The 18737-nt window shown below is 37.5% G+C and overlaps 1 protein-coding gene and 1 pseudogene across 1 annotated transcript in view; both read right to left on the reverse strand.

The window, feature by feature from the left end:
* Positions 1-18737, reverse strand: part of SLC35F4 (solute carrier family 35 member F4) — a 267852-nt gene that overhangs the window by 151068 nt on the left and 98047 nt on the right. The gene's annotated exons all lie outside the window — the stretch shown is intronic.
* Positions 13025-13195, reverse strand: LOC110208468 (small ribosomal subunit protein uS14 pseudogene; annotated as a pseudogene).

Raw genomic sequence — 18737 nt, forward strand, 5'->3', positions numbered from 1 at the left:
AACTCATTTTTTAAATTATTTGTTTATTTGTTTGTTTTTAGTTTTCAATATTCACTTCTATAAGATTTTGAGTTCTAAATTTTCTCCCCCTCCCTCCACAAGATGATGTGCAATCTGATACAGGTTATACGTGTACAATCATATTAAACATATTTCCACATTAGTCATGTTGTAAAAAAAAAAAAAAAGGATTAGAACCAAAGGGAAAAATGATGAGAAAGAAGAGAGAGAGAGAGAGAGAGAGAGAGAGAGAATAGTATGATTCGATTTGCATTCAGACTCCATAGTTCTTTCTCTAGATATGGATAGCATTTCCCATCTTTAGTCTTTCGTAATTGTCTTAGATCCTTGTATTGCTAAGAAGAATTAAGTCTATCAAAGTCAGTCTTCACACAATGTTGCTGTTACTGTGTACAATGTTCTCCTTTTTCTGCTTGTTTCACTCAGCATAAGTTCTGAAGAAAAATCTTATCCCTTATCATAGGAGGGTGCTAGGAGTATTCATTGTAATGAGAAGTCTTCCTGATAACCCATCAAATGACATCTCCTAGCATAAGCGATAAACCAAAATGAACTGCTGAAAGACATCAAGATTTTCTAGCTAGCAATAACAACTTAGGCATTGTTAGGCTGATAAGAATTTTTAAGTGGTACCATGATAGTGCTTTGATACTTTGATGGAGCTTATTTCTTCAATGTGGGAGATCCCTCTCATGGTGCAGGTCGCAATCTATCCGTGCCGGCTCAATCTATGAGATTATTGTCTATATCTTCCCATAAACCCTTAGCAAAAGGCTTACATGACATGCTGAGAGCCTTCATCTAATTCTCTTGACATTGCATAAATTCCAGTGGAGCACAGGGGCTGTCCATCAGTTGTCACTTTCATTACGTGACTTGTCACTATGTGACATCTTTTTTTCCAGCCACACACCTATCTGATGACATGCTTCACATATCTTTGTCTTCCTAATTCTTCATCTGTAAAGGAAGATGTTGATGTAATGTGTTGCCGTCTACTCATGTCCATCATGTACTTCTCCATTGTCCTTTGGGTGACCTCTAACTTTTAATTCTTCAAAGACTGGAAAAACTAGTTGTGTTCTGTCATTTAATTGGTGTAGGGAACTCCCAGAAATGAAACCCCTTCTATCAGTGCAGAATGGAAACTGTTCTGCAGCTCTTAATGCTAGAGAGTTGTGTGAGGTAGTGAGAAGTCAAATGATTTGCTCAGGGTCATGCAGCAATATGTGTCAGAAACACAACTCCTGTCTAGGTCTTCCCAACCAAGGGTGGCTCTCTTTCCTCCTCATTATGCTGCCTTTCTTAGTAATAACTATATAGAGAATTGGCTAATTTTGAGTGTTTCCTTGGAGATACATACATATTGAAAATTTTTCTTTATTAGAAATCTTGGTTGACATACAGAAAGCTTCTGTTTATATAACCTTGAAAACAGTGTAAGCATTACATATGGAGTTTGTGAGACTACCTTTCCTGGAAGTTATTCAGAATAACAGACATGACTAATTGCCTGAGAAGGTTTCTAAGATATTGGACTTGATAGCTTCATAAAGTCATCTCCAGACCTCCTATAGTGATATCTAGTTTCTGCATTTTATGAGAGAATATTAAAAGGAAAATAGGCCAGTTAAATTTATGAGGCCCAGAACACAATTTCTATGCTCCTATATATACATTTTACATATTCTGGACACTTACCAAAAATTGAGATTGATGAATTAGGATGCCTAAAAGCAATACATACATAGTTTAACTTCCTCATCTATTTTTAGTCCCTTTCCACTCCTCCTTTGCATAATCTCTTTCTTGAAAAGAACTCTAAACTGCTAAAGAAGCTACACTTTCCAGTCTGTACTGATAGAGGGAGTTTCCTTCTTGGAAGTCCCCTGTGCCAATCAAATAACAGAACAAGACCATTTTTTCCCTGTCTTGAAGAATTAAAAGTTGAGTGTCACCCAAAGAACAATTAAGAAGTGCACGATACGTATGAAAAAGCTGCAATACATTGCATCCACATTTTCTGCTACAGTTGAAGAATTATACTTAGTACTCTCTACTCACACTGGGATTCTCATTCTATGACTGGAGATCATAGAATTCTGTTACCTAAGAACAATGTAATATTACAGCATCATTTTTTTCATAAGCATCAACAACATTCTCTCTCATTTTTTTTGAAGTTGCCACCTGGCAGCCATGCTAACTAAGGAGTGAAGTCTAAAGACTAAAATACAAGTCTGCCTAGGTGAGTCCCCTACTCAATAAACTTTAATGACTCCCTATCACCTCCAGGAACAAATATTAAATCCTCTAGTGTTCAAAACCTTCATAACTTAGTACACAGACACACACACACACACATACGCATGCATGCACACACACACACACTCCTTTCTAGTCTTCTTATACTTTATACAAGCTCTTCCTCCCTCACCATGTATTCTTTGATCCAGTCACACTCAAAAGACACTTCACATGCTGACTCTGGACATGTTTACTGACTTTTTCTCATGCCTGGAATGTTCTCCCTCTCTATATCTGCTTTCTAGCTTCCCTGGTTTCCTTTATTCCCAACTAAGATGCCACCTTCTACAGGAAGCATTTCCTGATTCCCTTTAATGGTAGTGACTTCCCTCTGTTGATTATTTTCTATTTATTCCTACTCCTAGATCCCTAACTGTAAGTTGTTTGTACATAGTTGTTTGCATGTTGTCTCCACCATTTGATTGTGAGCTCTTCAAAAGCAGAGGCTATTTTTTTTTCCCTTTCTTTTTTCCCCGGTGTTTACTTAGCACACTGCCTGGCATGTAGTAAGCACTTTATTGACTGAAACTACACCTATAAAGTTAAATTTTACAATCAAATAAGACAGAAACTTAATCTGACACTGACATAATAGTAAGCTTTCTTTTTAAAATAAGCATTCTTATATCATGTAGCTACAGTCAAATTACACAGGATTTGGCATCTTCAACATTAAAGAACCAGAGAGCTTGGAATATGATATAACAAAAGGCAAAGGAGTTAGGATTCCAACCAAGAATCATCTACCCAGAAAAATTGAATATAATCTTTCAGGGGAGAAATTAACATTTAACAAAATAGATGACTTTTAAAGACCAGAGCTGAATAAAAATATTTTGCCTCCAAATGCAAGACTCAATGGAAACATAAAAAAGAAAAAAAGAAACAACAAAGAGAAAATATAAGAAATTCAATAAGGTTAAACTATCTATATTTCTATATGGCAAGATAATATTTGTAACTCTTAAGAACACTATTACTGTAAGAGCAGTTAGAAGGCATATATACAGACAGAGGGCATGGATATAAGGTGACTTTGATAGGATGATTGATACCCCAAAAAACAAAATAAAGATGTGAGAAAGAAAATTATCCTGGAACAAAATGGAGGTGGGAGATTGAATGAGGCAATTATCCTACATAAAAGAGGTATGAAAGAGACCATACTGTCCATGGGGTTTTCTTGGCAAAGATACTGGAGTGGTTTGCCATTTCCTTCTCCGATTTGTGGTTTTGTATGACAAGCATTTGCCTATATGCCACATCCCCCTAAACTCTGTGTGCCCATTCAGCATTTAGCACGCAATAGGTGCTCAGTAAATGTTTTATTGAACCACATTGTTTATTTTGAATAGTTTTGCATTCCTTAAATATTTTAATTATACTTGAAACTTATTACAACTTGCTTTTAACTATTAGTTATGCCTTTAATCAATAAAAGTTTGTTAAATGCCTTCTATGTGCCAGGCACTGTGCTAAGTGCTGTGGATACAAAAAGAGGCAAAAGACAGCCCCTGCCCTCAAGAAGTTTACAATCTAATGTGGGAGACAGAAAGCTAATATATACAAACCTAACTATATGAAGGATAAATAGGAAATAATTAACAGGGGGAAGGCACTGGAATTTCAAAAGCTACCTTTACATTTTCTACAATTAGAAGTAGATTAAGTGAATCACTTGGAAAGGTTACAATAAATCAATTAAGTTTTTCACACCATTGTCTTCTTACTTGAAAATGGCTTTGTCAGCTTGAAAATGTCTTGAATAATTGAGCTTGAGATCATGGTCAACATTATTCAATGTTATTTGATTTTAAATTCACAACACTCCAATATTTAAAATATGAAGTACCAGTCCAAATTAAAATGCAAGCAGAAGGAAAGTATTCGAATGCTCTTTGTAAGCAGTACATTAGGAAAATCAGTCCCTAGTGGGTGAGACTTTGCATAATGAGAATTCTCATACAAAGCAATATCTGCTATAAAGCCCATAGGGTATACTATTAATGGAATACCAAACTCTCTTCTAACAACTTGTTTAAGAGTTCTTTTTCTCATTTCTCCTCCATCCTGAGCCACACACCTTACCAAATAGGTAAGGTACGTCCACATATGGGTGGACTCTTTGAAACTCAGATCTCTAACACTAACATTCTAACCAATTGCTAAACATAGCTAAGAAAACAGAGAGAGAGCAGGACCAGGATTAGTCCCCTAGTTTCCAATCTGTCATCTCATCCACCAAAATGCACATTTCTGGGGGGTGAAACTGAGGTTGCATTTGACAGCTCCTGTCTCCTGACCCCATTTACTCTAGATCTGCTTGCTAGAGGTGGTCATTGAAACTAGAGAGGAAAATGCAATGTAGCAGGAAAAGCACTGCTTTTCTTTCAAAATCAAAATCAGAATATCTGAGTTCAAATCCTTATTAACTATATGGTCTTGGGTATGACACCGCATTTCTTTGTTGCTGTTTCCTCATACTTGCAATGAATCGATTAGACTAGATGATTGCTAAGGCCCCTTACAGATCAAACGTTCTATAACCATGATAGCAGAATAAAGAGAAGCGCCAATTGTAAATGTTCTTGCAACTAACTAGCCTTCCAAATAAATAACACTCCCCATAGTATAAGCTATTATCACTGATGCTGCCCAGTACTAGCACAATTAGTACTTATAGTCCAACTGCATTCAAATAGAATTTTCCACTTTAGGCAGGGAGCCCAACCACCATTTATGATGTTCATTCTACAGGAAAATACATAACAAATTCCAAACAAATAAATTATTTGTAGTAGGTCCTCCAACCTAACATCTTACCCCATCTCAGACTCACACTAAGTTAGGTGTCCAGTAGGGTGACTACTCTCATAGGTTTGAAGGCACCCTGTTGACCTATACTCTTAAATTATGAGTGAAAAGCCCCAAATGTTGTGCTTCTCTTTATTTTTTTAATTAACATACTTTTTTTTAGTTTTCAACATTCACTTACATGAGATTTTGAGTTTTAAATTTTCTCCCTCTCTCTCTCCTCCCTCCTCCCCAAGATGGTGTACAATCTGATATAGGCTCTACTTCTGCATTCATATTAAACATATTTTTGCATTCATCATAAAGAAGAATTAGAACTAATATGATGAACCACAACAAAGAAGAAACAAAACAACAAAAGAAAAAGAGAGCAAATAGTCTGCTTCCATCTGCATTCAGACTCTAAAGTTCTTTCTCTGGAGGTGGATAGCATTTTTCATCCTGAGTCTTTTGGAGTTGTCTTAGATCCTTGCATTGTTGAAAAGAGCTAAGTCTATTAAAGTCAGTCATCACTCAATGTGGCTGTTAGTGTGCACACACACACACACACACACACACACACACACACACACAGCCTAGATGTTTACAGTGAGCTATTTCAACAGTGCAGGTACAATGAGAAGAAATTATATATCTAGTAGCCCAAAAGCATGTTGGAATTCCAGAGAGAATGTCAACTGAAGGGGGCCCTGCTACTCCAGGTAGGTGTTTGGGAACTTCATTGTTCTCCCTGTGGGAGAACTAGGCAATTGACTGGAATATCTAAGATATGCCTAATGTTGACCTCTTAAGTTCACTTCCCTCTCAGGAGAAGGAACTGTGGTTTTAGAATTTGTTTTCCTGTGAGTCTTTTGCTTCTTTTGCATTTTCTGTGGAGTGAAATACAAACTGCCCCATAATTATTTTCATTTGATGCACTGAATATGTATGTAGGAGTTAGGGTCTCTTTTTTGCCCTCATCTAGACTAAGGGATGCCCATAAATTGGGAAATGGCTGAACAAGCTGTTGCATATGATTGTGACAGTATACTATTGTGCTATAAGAAATGATGAGCAAGATGCTCTCAGAAAAACCTGGAAAGACTTACATGAACTGATGCAAAGTGAAATGAACAGAACCAGGAGAATATTGTATACCGTAACAGCAATATTGTATGATGATCTACTGTGAATAACTTAGCTATTCTCAGCAAAACAAAGATCCAAGGCAATTCTGAAAGACTTATGATGAAAGGTGGTCCATCTCCAGAGAAAGAACGGTGGAGCCTGAAAGCAGATCAAAGATAGTTTTTCTTTACTTTCTTTATTGGTGGGGGAGGGGTTGTCTGTGTTATCTTTCACAGCATAACTTACATGGCAACGTGTTTTGCATGACTGCATGTTTAACCTATATCAAGTTGCTTCCCTTCTCAATGAGTGGGAGGGAGGGAGAGAATTTGGAACTCAAAAGTTGAAAAAAAGAGTGTTAAAATTATTTTACATGTAATTGGAAAAAATAAAATATTAAAGAAAAAAAAAGAGAAACCTAGCCTGCAAGAGAAAGTTCCTTCTTGAATCAGCCTCCAGCATTAGACCTTTGGGCTATTGAGCCCAAAGTCTTGGGAGGCTCTGGGCCATGGGTAACATCTAAGTCTTTCCTCCTCAACTAGAACTTCATTTCTTTTGTATCCCCCACAGTTCATAGTACAAGGCTGGATATACATAGCAGATATCTGATTGCCCCATCTTGTTATCCCCTTGTTGGGACAGAGGGTAGAGAGAAGGCAGACAGTGCTGCAAACTACTGGGTAAAGTCTCAAACCAGAAAGTGAGAGATTCAACAAGCTCAGAGGACATAGGACAGTGAGGTCTAAATAGAACACCAGAGGAATCAGCAGAGTCAGCAGTAATAACATGGTTGAAAGACCAAAGCCAGGAATTAACTGGCCAGGGAGTTACTAAATCCAGAGATCTAGGAAAGAAAGCTCAGTATGAGAGCAAAGGAAGCAGTTCAAAAACCAAGGGAATCCAAGGTTGGTCAGAGTCAAGAAAACAACTTCAAATAATGATGATTTGCCTTCTATACTGGATTAGTCCAAGGAAGCAACACAAATGAGGAAGACATTCTAGTCAAGTTCCACCCCCTTCCCACCCTCTTGCCCTACTTGGCTAAAGGTACCACTAATGTGGCCTTGGGCTTTAATAGATGCTTCTTGACTTGACTTGACTTGACCTGATTACAAGCAGGATACTAAGACTGAAGGGAGGTGGCAACAGGAACCAGAGAGTTAAGATGAGTCTGGCAGTATACCATTCCCATGTTAATCTCTCCTAATTAGGATAAACTGAGCACTGTCTCACTTCATAGCCGTTTGGTTTAGACCATCTTTGTTAGTCTTACTGTGTAATGAAAGGCATGAAGCATACCATATCCTTGTTAGAAGACATTTTTTAACTCTTTCACGAATGTTTGTAACCACATGAATAGCAACATTCAGAAGGCACACACTTGAACAAACAGAACACAACTCAGAAGACCTCAACAGAGGTAAGAGAAGAAAATAGAAGAGGCTGTTGTCAAGTACAGGTGATGAAAATGAAGGAGTGGTCCACACCAACATGAGATCAAGGCCTTCCAGCACAAGATAGGGGTATTTCAAAACTGGAAAAGCTAGCATTCAATTACGTTTGAGTTTACATAGAAATCATTGTTTTGGTTAAGTCATTGTCAGTCATGTCTGACTCTTCATGATCCCTTTTGGGGTTTTCTTGGCAGAAATACTGGAGTGATCTGTCATTTCCTTCTCTAGCTCATTTTACAGATGAGGAAACTGAATCAAACAGGATTAAGTGAATTGCCTAAGGTCATATAGGTAGTAAGTGCCTGAGGCCAGATTTGAACTCAGGAAGATTGGTCTCCCTTACTCCAAGCCTGGCACTCTATCTACCCCACCACTTAGCTGCCCTTAAAAATCACTGTTGTTTTGAAGTAGACAAGAAACAAACCTTGTCTGTTCTTAATTTTTTTTTTTGGTGAGGCAACTGGGTTAAGCGACTTGCCTAGGGTCACACAGCTAATAAGCATCATGTGTCTGAGGTTGGATTTGAACTCAGGTCCTCCTGACTCCAGATCTGGTGCTCTATCCACTGCACCATCTAGCTGCCTCCTTCTGTTCTTAATTCTAAACAAGAATGAAGAATTCTGTCTCGGAAATCTGCTGTGAGACCTGGGTACAGATTTATAGCATATAGCTATCTTATCCTGGATCTTTGACAACTGCCACTTAACTTAATTTGAAAGTTTGCTATTTCTCTCTTGTACATACTATGAGATTAAACCCTTTACAGGATATCAAATCGGATTAAACTGTGCTAGCATTAATCATTGTTTTTCTGACAGAATAAGTTTTCTCCTCTTCTAACCTCTCCCACTGAATCTCAAGGTTCTGATCCAATTTACCTTGAAGCAAATCACAGTATTCACATTGGGTGGCATCAATTACCAATACAAGGTGAGATTTTTTTTTTCTGAGCTTAGCTGTTTCCTGAAGGTCATTTGCACTGAGAGATTGGATGCATTTTTAGTTTTTATGGAGTTTTAGTATATGCTTCAAAGGTGATGTGTGCAACAATAAAGTTACTGGTGGGTAGTAAAATTGCATATTTACAAGGCTCAAACATAATAATCACTGGATCAACCTTCAAGCTCTGGACTTGCTAAAAGTGTCTACAATAGCAAGGTGATTTCCCACAATTTACATTTCAAAAATGAATCGAAGTTATCAAGCTTGCTTAAAACTACTTTGTCTTTTTCCAGACAGTGCCCATGAGCCAAAGATCTAATCATCTTAACCACTTGTTCATTCTTTGAATTACATAGAGCACTGAAAAAGACAGGACACGTTTAGTATCAACAGAAGAAAAACAATTCAAAGTATATACCTGACACAAATTCAAAACTATTACCATTGCACATGAAAACATGTATGGTGAGGGTTATCCCCCTTCACGAAGCATAACAGTGTCATTGAGTGACTTGGAGGGAGGAAAAGCAGACATCTTTAACCTCTTCTTTCCCAACTCTTCTCCAAGGGAGACCCACCAGGAGGGGAAGCAGAAGGTTAAAGCCAGAAGCTGGGTCACTCTGCTTTCCTCAGAGAGGGGGTAGTGGGCTAGAATATTGTTGGTTGTGGTTTTAAGGTTCAAACTAAACTTCTTATCACTTTTTTAATGGAGTAACCTGAACTTAATATCTAAGGCTTAACTTCCTGTGTACAAAATACAAATAACAGTTCTACAAATACAAATAGTTCTACAATGAATACATATAAATATTATCAAAGAAACCCATTTATCCAAGTTGATAGCAAAACAGAAATCAGAGAAAGTATACAAAGGAGAATATATACCAGACAGTACAGAGTGAGAGAGCTCTCCATCAGAAGCAAAGTTGAGTAACTAAGCTCACCTGAAAGAGAGAAAGAGAAAGAGACAGAGAGAGAGAGAGAGAGAGAGAGAGAGAGAGAGAGAGACAGACAGACAGACAGACAGACAGAGACAGAGAGAGACAGAGAGACAGAGACAAAGACAGAGAGACAGAGAGTCAGTGTTAGGTCTTACCCAAGGAGAAGTTCCCTAAAGTCTCTAGTATAGGAAGCTGAGGGTAGGGATATGATGGAAACTATGGTCCATCTCATGTTAGCCTCTTCTCAGAATTTTATTCTCTCTCATTAACCTAAAATAGGATTTGGCATGGTACATTTTCTCTCTAGAAGCTGGAAGCCAGAACACCTGAAGTGACTGCAGAACCCAATGGAAAAAGACTGAAGCCAGGAAAGACCAAAAACACTGGAGTTCTTTTCTCTCCCTCTCTTAACAACTTCATCCTGTTATGCATGTTCAGAGGCATTGCTCTCCACCAATGAGAATCATCAGCATATACTTGGTAATTAAACCCATGGAAGCTGATGAGGTCACTAAGTGAAGTAGTATAGAGGGAGAAGAGACAAGGGCCAACAGAACTCTGAGGGATATCTATAGTTAGAGGACATGATATGGATAAGGATACAGCAAAGGAGACTATGAAGGAACAAGTAGATAAGTAGGAGGAGAAGCAGGAGAGAGTAAAGCCAAGAAAACCTAGAGAAGAGAAGTGTCAAAGAGAAGAGAGTGATCAACACTGTGAAAAGCTCCAGAGAGGTCAAAAAGAATGAAGATTGAGAAAAGGCATCGAATTTGGCAACTAAGGGACCACAGGCAAATTTGGAGAGACTAATTCCAGTGAAATAATGAGGTTGGAAGCCATATTATAAGTAGTCAAGAAGAAAGTAGAAGCAAAGAAAGTGAAGTCACCTATTGTAGTTGGCCTTTTCAAGGAATTTAGCTACGAAGGGCAGAAGAGATATAGGATTATAGTTAACAGAGAAGGATGGATCAAGTGAGGGTTTTTTCAGGAGGGGGAAGAAATAAGCATGTTTGTCAGCAGTAAAGCATGAGCCAATAGACAATGAGAAATTGAAAATTAGTGCTAGAGTAGGGATGACAGAGGGGGCAATCTGTTGGAGGAAACAAACCAAAAGGGGATCACTTGAACAGATAAAGGGGTTGGCCTTGGTAAGGAATAAAGCCGTGTCATCATGTGAAACCGAGAGGAGAAAGTGGCAAAAGGCATATGAGTAATGTGAAATGAGGAAGAGGGAAGAAGAAGAAGTTCAGAGTACACACTCATTTTTTTTCCAGTAAAACATGAGGCAAAATTTTTAACTGAGGGTGGTAAGAGAGGGAGTCATGAGAGGTTTAAGAAGGGATGAAAAGATTTGGAAGAGCCATGTGGAGATTTGATACAGAAAGGATTGCCTAGCAGTAGTTACAGCCAAGCTGAGGTCATGTAACATAAATATGCAGTGGACCCAGTCAGAACAGTTGTGTGATTTCCTCCATCTTCATTCCACAGCATTTACGTAGGAATGAAGGAATTAAATAGTGGCAGTAACCCAACACTGAGGCTTAACAAGGAGCAATAGGCAAATTGATAAGGGGGTTAGGGACTCAAGAGAGGAGGAGAGGGTAGAGCTGAATTTGTTCACCAAGGAATCAAGATAGGGAAAAGAAGAGAGAGTGACTAGTGCAGGGGAGATGTACTGATAAAGAATTGAAGTAGCTTGGAGGTCATGATACAGACAAAGAGTAGGATTTGGTAAAAGAAGACATTGGGAGAGGTAAAAAGTCAATACATTATAGTTGGATAAGAGGATTTCAGAATTCTTAAACATGGCGGTAGTGCATTTGTGGGTGATGCAAGATCAATGGTATCATTATCTTTGTGGTTCAGTTGAGGGTTAGGGTTAGGAAGGAAGAAAAGAAGGAAGGAAGGTTTTGTCAATTTTAGGCATTGTCAATAAAGAACACAAAGGTTAATAAAATATGTTCAAATAAGACAACACTCTGGCTACAAACCAGATTATAAAAACACTTCACTACTGAGCCCAATCCAAAAACTGCAGATCATTAAAAAAATTGTCTAGTCATTCAACTAACAGAAGTCAACCCCCAAAAATGTAAATACTTTGCTTCAAAACATTTTCAAAGGTGATATTATAACTTAGTAGTTTCATGATTACTTGACAATTAAATTAAAAAATCAAGTTTCTTTAAGAATGCATTTAAATCTGAGGACTTTCATTATACTCTCTGAAGTCAGTCCCTAGGGAAAACATAGCCATAGTATAAGAACTGTTTGAGTCTATGAATACAACTAGATGCAAGTATGAATACAAGTAAATACAGCTATCTTAACTGAGGTACTTCTTCGAATTTTAGCCAACCACATGGAAAATTGTCCCTCAGATGCTTATTTTTCCTATTTTTCATGATTAATACCATCAGCAAAAGTTTTGGAACAGAAGTAGGAACAACAAAGTATGCTGGTGTGCACAGAAAACACTAAGCAGTCAAATTATTTTACCTACTTGAAAATATGAGTCTGAAGAATAATTCTCTGTGGCTTGTTTTTTTTTTTCTTGAATATTCTAACACCTACCCATCTCACAGGTATATTAGAATGAAAACATGTCTTTTAGCTACTTTGGCCTCACAGGGAAAGTGGCTATAAAAATACAGGCTATAAAAATACCAAGAAGTCCACAAGAGAAGCTAACTTGGTACAATAATCCTCTAAGTATTAGCATTAAATGATCCAAAAAAGGGGGAAATATTGCTCTCCAAAAGTGATCATAAGTGTCATGGAGGACATTGTGCAGTAAAGCCAAATAAAAGAGAGATTCCTTATAGATTCTGAAGTTCTCCAGATGTTTCTGGCTATGACTAATATTGTATCATTACATTGAGTTGCAGAATAAAGACCTCATAAATGATGTCCATAGCCACTTAAAAGAGATGAAACTAGCAACTCACTCAGAAAAAAAAATGGATAAAGATTTGTTTTCTCAGGTGAGCAAGGTGGCATAATGGATAGAGCACTGGCCCTGGAGTCAGAAGGACCTGAGTTGAAATCCAGCCTCAGACACATGACATTCATTAGGTGTGTGACCCTGGGCAAGTCACTTAACCTTGATTGCCTTGCCCCCCCCCAAAGAAAATGTTTTATCTTAATTCCTGTTTACATTTCAAAGAATATAACCAGCTCTAAGGTTTTTTTTTTTCCACTCCAACAAATGTTTGAAAGTCCTTTATTCTATTAAATCCCAGTCTTTCCCTATAAAATTATATTCAGTTGTTTTCAGGATGTCATTTTTTTTAATATCCCAGGACGACGTTTTTCAATTATATATGCAAATTGGCATAGCACGTACACTACAATAAATCTTCAGGTTGTCCAGGGTCCAGTAAAATGGTAGTCACTGATGGTCAGTATAATCACTGAAGTGAGATCCATAAATACAACTTAGTCCAACTTGATGAAGCCAATGTCCTTTGCGTACTGCCGGAAGCACTGGCAGCACATGTTCAGGCTGCACTTACCAATCAGGCTGTGCTGGTTCGAACAGATGCAGCACAGCCAAGACCCCTGGCCGAATTTTCGAGGGTGGCTCCCACACAGCTGTTGGTGACCCATGGCACCACTAGCAAAGACGTGAGACAAAAGGAAGAAAAGGGACTACGTGTGGGCTCTTCAAAACCAGGATGTCATTCTTGGTTGTAGATTTTTCTTTTGTCTTGGTATGTTGTATTCTAAAATGTCCTTTCCTTTACAGCAGTTGCTGCTAAGTTTTGTGGGATCCTGATTGTTGTTTTTTTTGATACCTGATCTGTTTCTTCTTGGTTGCAGGATTTTTCTTTTAACCTTTAAACACAAGATTTGGCTATGATATTTCAGAGTGTCTTCAATTTGAAATTTTTTTCAGGAGATGACTAGTGGATTCTATTTTCATTTTGCCTTCTAGCTCCAATAGTTCTGAGCATTTTTCTTCTATGATTTCTTGAAACATAGTATACAGGTTGTTTGTTTGACTATAATTTTCAGGAAGTCTAATGATTCTTAAATTAGCAAATTCCTTCTTCCGCTTCCTTAGTTTTTTCTACCTATATTTCTTCCTTTTTCTTACTGTCTTACAGCAAACAAAATAGCACAAAACCTTCATCCATACCTTGAGTTTGTCTTTCTTAGCTTCCTCTTTCACTCTTGAAAATAGTGAGATTTTAATGGGGCAATGGTCACTTTAATTATCTTTCTTTATCTTGTTTTCCAGGTTATTTTTTATAGTAGAATGCTTACATCTAATTGGACGTTAGTTCCAATATTTCTGGCTGCTTCATCATTACTAAATTCCTCGTTACGCTATTCCCATAAGATCAACTGCTTGGGAAAGGTGGTCTATTTTTTGCTGTAAGCTTTTTTCCCATTCCAAATGTTCTCATTTCAATTTTAATTTCTTCTTTCAAGTCTTCCTTCATTTTTTCTATCCATTTTTGAAATACTTATTGTTAACACATTATTTTCTCAAGATGTGATTATTCCAAAGTATTTCTCTCCTCTGGGATTCCATCCTACTGTTCTTTTAACTCATTTTAGCAACACTTCAATGCTAGAGGAAATAACATTAACTCTTTAAGACTTGCTTTGTCAACAGTGATACAAGTGGATATGAATCAGAGCTTAGTACCCATTCTTCCATTGACTCATGGGTTAAATTCACTGAAAGATACTTGAATTAAATTTAAGAGGAGAGTTAAAGCATGTTTCATTCTGCATAATCTTTATGTAGACAGTACCTGAGGGTGGTTAGCTCAGCTATTTTAACATTTCATTCAATTTCTGAGTAAATTAAGTTTAATTCCTTTCCAGGCCACAAACTGTATTCCTGGCTCCAGCCTTACATTGTAGAATTATAGGATCTTAGAAGTCCTCTAACATCCTCTGAGGATTGCTATTGTACTGCAGATGTGGTGTGACCAGTAAAAAGTACAACTGGATTGAGGACCATCTTCTTTATTCTGAGTACTATAATTATTTCATTACAATGCAAAATTGTACTAGTTTCCAAACTGATGCTACTGATCATAAAGGGAATGAATGAAGGAAATTGGGATGACTTGATATAAAATCATTAAAATGTAAAGTAATGGGGTTGGATCAGAACAGTTTCCCAGGATGACATTCCTACTTTGCCATCATTAGTCATGCCCTGTAATGGAGGAGAGCAAAAGCAATGCCATTTTCCATGGGATGCAAATGAAAAAGCCCTCAACTAATCTTCACAGAGTTAGATACATGCAGAGTTTCAAATCAAGCTCCTATAAGGGCTCAGCAGATCCAGGAAAATTACTAATGGCTGAGCTCATTTCAAGATCTCCTTACAAGTACACAGAGGCAAAGCTGCCTGAGTTCTCAGTGGTGTGGAAGCTTTATAAACCATGCCTCTATTTCAGTGGGGGTTGAGGATAAGCAAAATCCACAGCAATAAGCCTCTTCAAGCCCATCTGCCTCATGCTGTGGCTGCTGCTGTTTCTGCAGGTGCCGTTTCCTATTTAAGATTTTCATATTTTACTCTTTGAAGGGGACAGGAGGAGTAATGTAAAGTCAGCTAGTGACAAGTAGAAAATGCATTACTAAGTGGAGGGGGCACTGCAAGGTTAAAGGAAATGTTGCTCGTGCGTCTGTGTGTAGATGCTGTGTGTACATGTGTGTGTTGTGCATAGAAGCTGGGCCTTGGCTTTTCTCTCAGGGCTATACCACGTCCTGGCTGCTGAGATGCCTATGTAAATACTCATACAAGGAGTTTGTTTTGTGAGTTTAGAGCTTTTGCTATTTTAAAGAGAGAGAATTAAGTTTTTAACTTCTTCTTGTAGAAAAAAAATTTAATTTCCCTTCCTTGAGAAGCAGTCTCAGCAGAACAAAAAACAAAAAAAAAAATTTTGTTCAGATACAGAAACCCTGTTCATATACAAAAAAAGTTTAGGCACCAAATAAGCTTCTGCAGGTTCCATAAATGACTACATTATACTTCCCTCAGCTTTCCTCAACTACTTCTCCCTTTCTATGACAAGCTTACTAAAACTAATGAATTATAAGAGCTACAGGGAAAACAATGCAGAAAGATATGAAAATGCTTTTTAAATGAAGTAATTTATTTAAACTGTTGCTGTTTTGTCATTCTATTGCATAATATTTTCTAGGAGAATTAAATTGGCACGGTTTTCCTGTGGCTCATTCTTGTGGATGAGTTTTCCTCTAAAAATTTACACATGAAAAGTTGGAGTCACGTATTGATTGATGAAACTAAAAATTTGCTTCATTAAGTGTGACACACAAATATATGTATTTATTTTCTAAGTACCAGGGATCATATTTATCTCATGGCCACATGTTATTAAGCAAAGACAGCACAAGGCAAATCACTCTAGAGATTTAGAGCAAACAAGAATGTATTAGGTTTAAGAAAAAAGAAAGACCTGTGATGTAAAGGAAGAAAAACCTTAACTCTTACCTCCCATATGTATGAAATGGAAAAAATATATAGAACTAAATGATTCCCTACTTACTATATTTAACCTTACCAGGTTAAGCCACAGGCTTATATGGATGACGTTGCCAATGCCCATGAGTATTCACTGACTCTGGTCCTTCCTTTCAAAATAAGATTCTATGATTCAATTTGTTTTGGAGTGTGAGGTGGAGGAGAATCTCAGAGAGAGTACTACATATGTAAAATAAGAAGAAATAAGGGAAAGGATATTAATTGGAAGCATCAGGAAAGACTTACAGAGGACATGAAGGAGAACTCATGTGCTCTGAAGGCTAGAAAGGCAGAAATCAAATTGTTGAGGGCACTACATGTTAAATTAAGAAGTTTGTTCTTTAGACTATAAACAGTGGGGAGCCATTAAAGGTTTTTTGTGGTTTTTTCCAGCAAGACAATGGAATGATCAGACCTCTTCATAATTTTTAGAAACTATATGAAAGATAGATGGCAAAGGGAAGAGGGTAAAGACCAGCTGACCAAATGGGAAAATATTGCAATAGCTGAGGTCACAGGTAATAAGTTCATAGTAGTAATACCTTTCTAAGCAAAAATCTGAGAAGAGATGTGTGCTGTTTTCAGGCAGTAAGAGGATAGGGAAAGGAGGTGTCTTTCCCCATGGATAGATAGTAGTGGAAAATCCAGGAAATGAAGAAAAGATGGTAAAAGTTTTAAACCTGAAGGGTTGATCATGGGAAAAAGAATGGGATTATGGAAGCAGGAGATCCAGTGTACGCCACTCATCCCCCCCTGCCCAAAGCATCACTGATGAAGTTGAGCTGGGTTTTCCTATCTGCATCTATCCCACACCCCAATTGTTCCTTCCCAGACTTCTTAGATTTCTGATGTTTTAGATATTGATTTTTTAATTGACTCTATAATATGGCTTTTCCCCATACTAAGTGATTACCCGACCTTAACCAATTGACTGCCTAGATGATGTCAGTCCTCCCTTGTATAAATTTCAATCTTCCCAAGCTTATCCTCCTACTGCCTCCAACACTGTTATACCTACCCACCAGTATGGAATGGGGGAGGGAGTAAATTTAAATTCAAAATGGTAATTGATTGAATTTAAATTTTTGTTTGTTTCATTGCTGCGACTGTTTTTGTCTCTATACATAGTCTTACATAATTAATAATGGATGACTGAATCTTCACAATATTTCTTTTCATTTTAATAAATATGAAAAACTGAGACACACTAGTAGATTAAAGGCCAAACTCACACAAGAAACAAGTGAGAGAGAGAAGCTGAAAATTTGGAGCTCTTACTCTTAGGGCTGCAATTGTCCTTTCTACACTGTGTTCGGACCTCAGCACACACAGGATCCTTACAACAAAAAAATTCAGATGACAGCGATAATATCACTCCCCCTAGGGTCTAGGTCTCCCCGGTGGAATGTTCTGAGGTGATTATAGAACTACATTTATTTAAAATGGATACGATGATTTCAACAATTTGATGACATACTCTAAATCTCAATATCGCTTGTAGAACTGTTTCTTTTGCATATTTTCACACTTTCGATTAAGTTACTCTGAATTTTTCCTTCCATAGCCCCCTAGAACAGTGCATGCATCAAGTGTCCCACAAATGTTTATTGAATAAATAATTACTAAAACATTTAGCCAAAGCTGACTTTGCTTTAGTCATTGTCCTGGTGCTAGATCTAGGGTGAGCTCATCTTTTTAAATTTGTGTTTCTAAGTAGGTTTTAGTTTTGTTGTTGTTGTTATTTAAAATTTGTGGGATACCCAAAGTTGGTCTAAAGGCAGGTGCTCTTCCAGTATCGTTAATTATCCAGAAAAGAGGAAGAGAATAAACATTTGTATATAGCACCTACTATGTGCCAGGCATTGTGCTAAGCATTTTACAAACGTTACCTCATTTGATCCTCATTTGGGAGGGAGCTGCAAAATTCCCATTTTACAATTAAGGAAACTGAGACAAAGAGAATAAGTGATTTACCTAGGATCACATGAGAGTAAAGTCTGAGGCTAGGTTTGAACTCAGGTCTTCCTGAGCCCCAGGCTCTATCTACTGCACCACCTAGCTGCCTCTGCCTTATCCAGAAGGGCAAGAGTGGGGAAAACATAGTCTTTATTATTATCATCATTATTATCATAGGGTAGAGGGTGCATTTTGAAGTGTGTGAATAATGTTTGGATAAAAGTCTCAGTTTCTAGGAGCTATGAAAGTGGCCTACAGCGGTCTGGCTTCCTGCCATCATCTTCCTCTCAAAGGAAAAGGAAGCTGGAACAAATCCTAAAATCTAGAAGCTTTAATCTATCTTTCTTAATGAAATAATTTTTTAAATGATTCCTCATTCTGTTATGCGTTCAGAGTCTTGTTATATAAATAGCATCGATATATAATGAATGCATAAACAAGACCCCAACAAAATATTTTTCTCACCACTTCAATAGTTATCTAAAATCAAAAGCTGCCTATTATGTTACTCTGAAATTTAAAAAAAAAAAAAGAATATAGAAACAAAACCAAGACTTCAGACAGTAAATTAATCAGCCTTTCCCACAGCAACACAGGACAGAGAAAAACCACACTGGAAATGTGCAAGCTATCAGGAAATCGGTGACCTGCTTTGGTTAGCTTTGGCCCCATATTATCACTGTC

The sequence above is a fragment of the Phascolarctos cinereus genome, unplaced genomic scaffold (genome assembly GCF_003287225.1).
Source record: "Phascolarctos cinereus isolate Bilbo 61053 unplaced genomic scaffold, phaCin_HiC Scaffold_3;HRSCAF=262, whole genome shotgun sequence".
NCBI classification, from domain to species: domain Eukaryota; kingdom Metazoa; phylum Chordata; class Mammalia; order Diprotodontia; family Phascolarctidae; genus Phascolarctos; species Phascolarctos cinereus.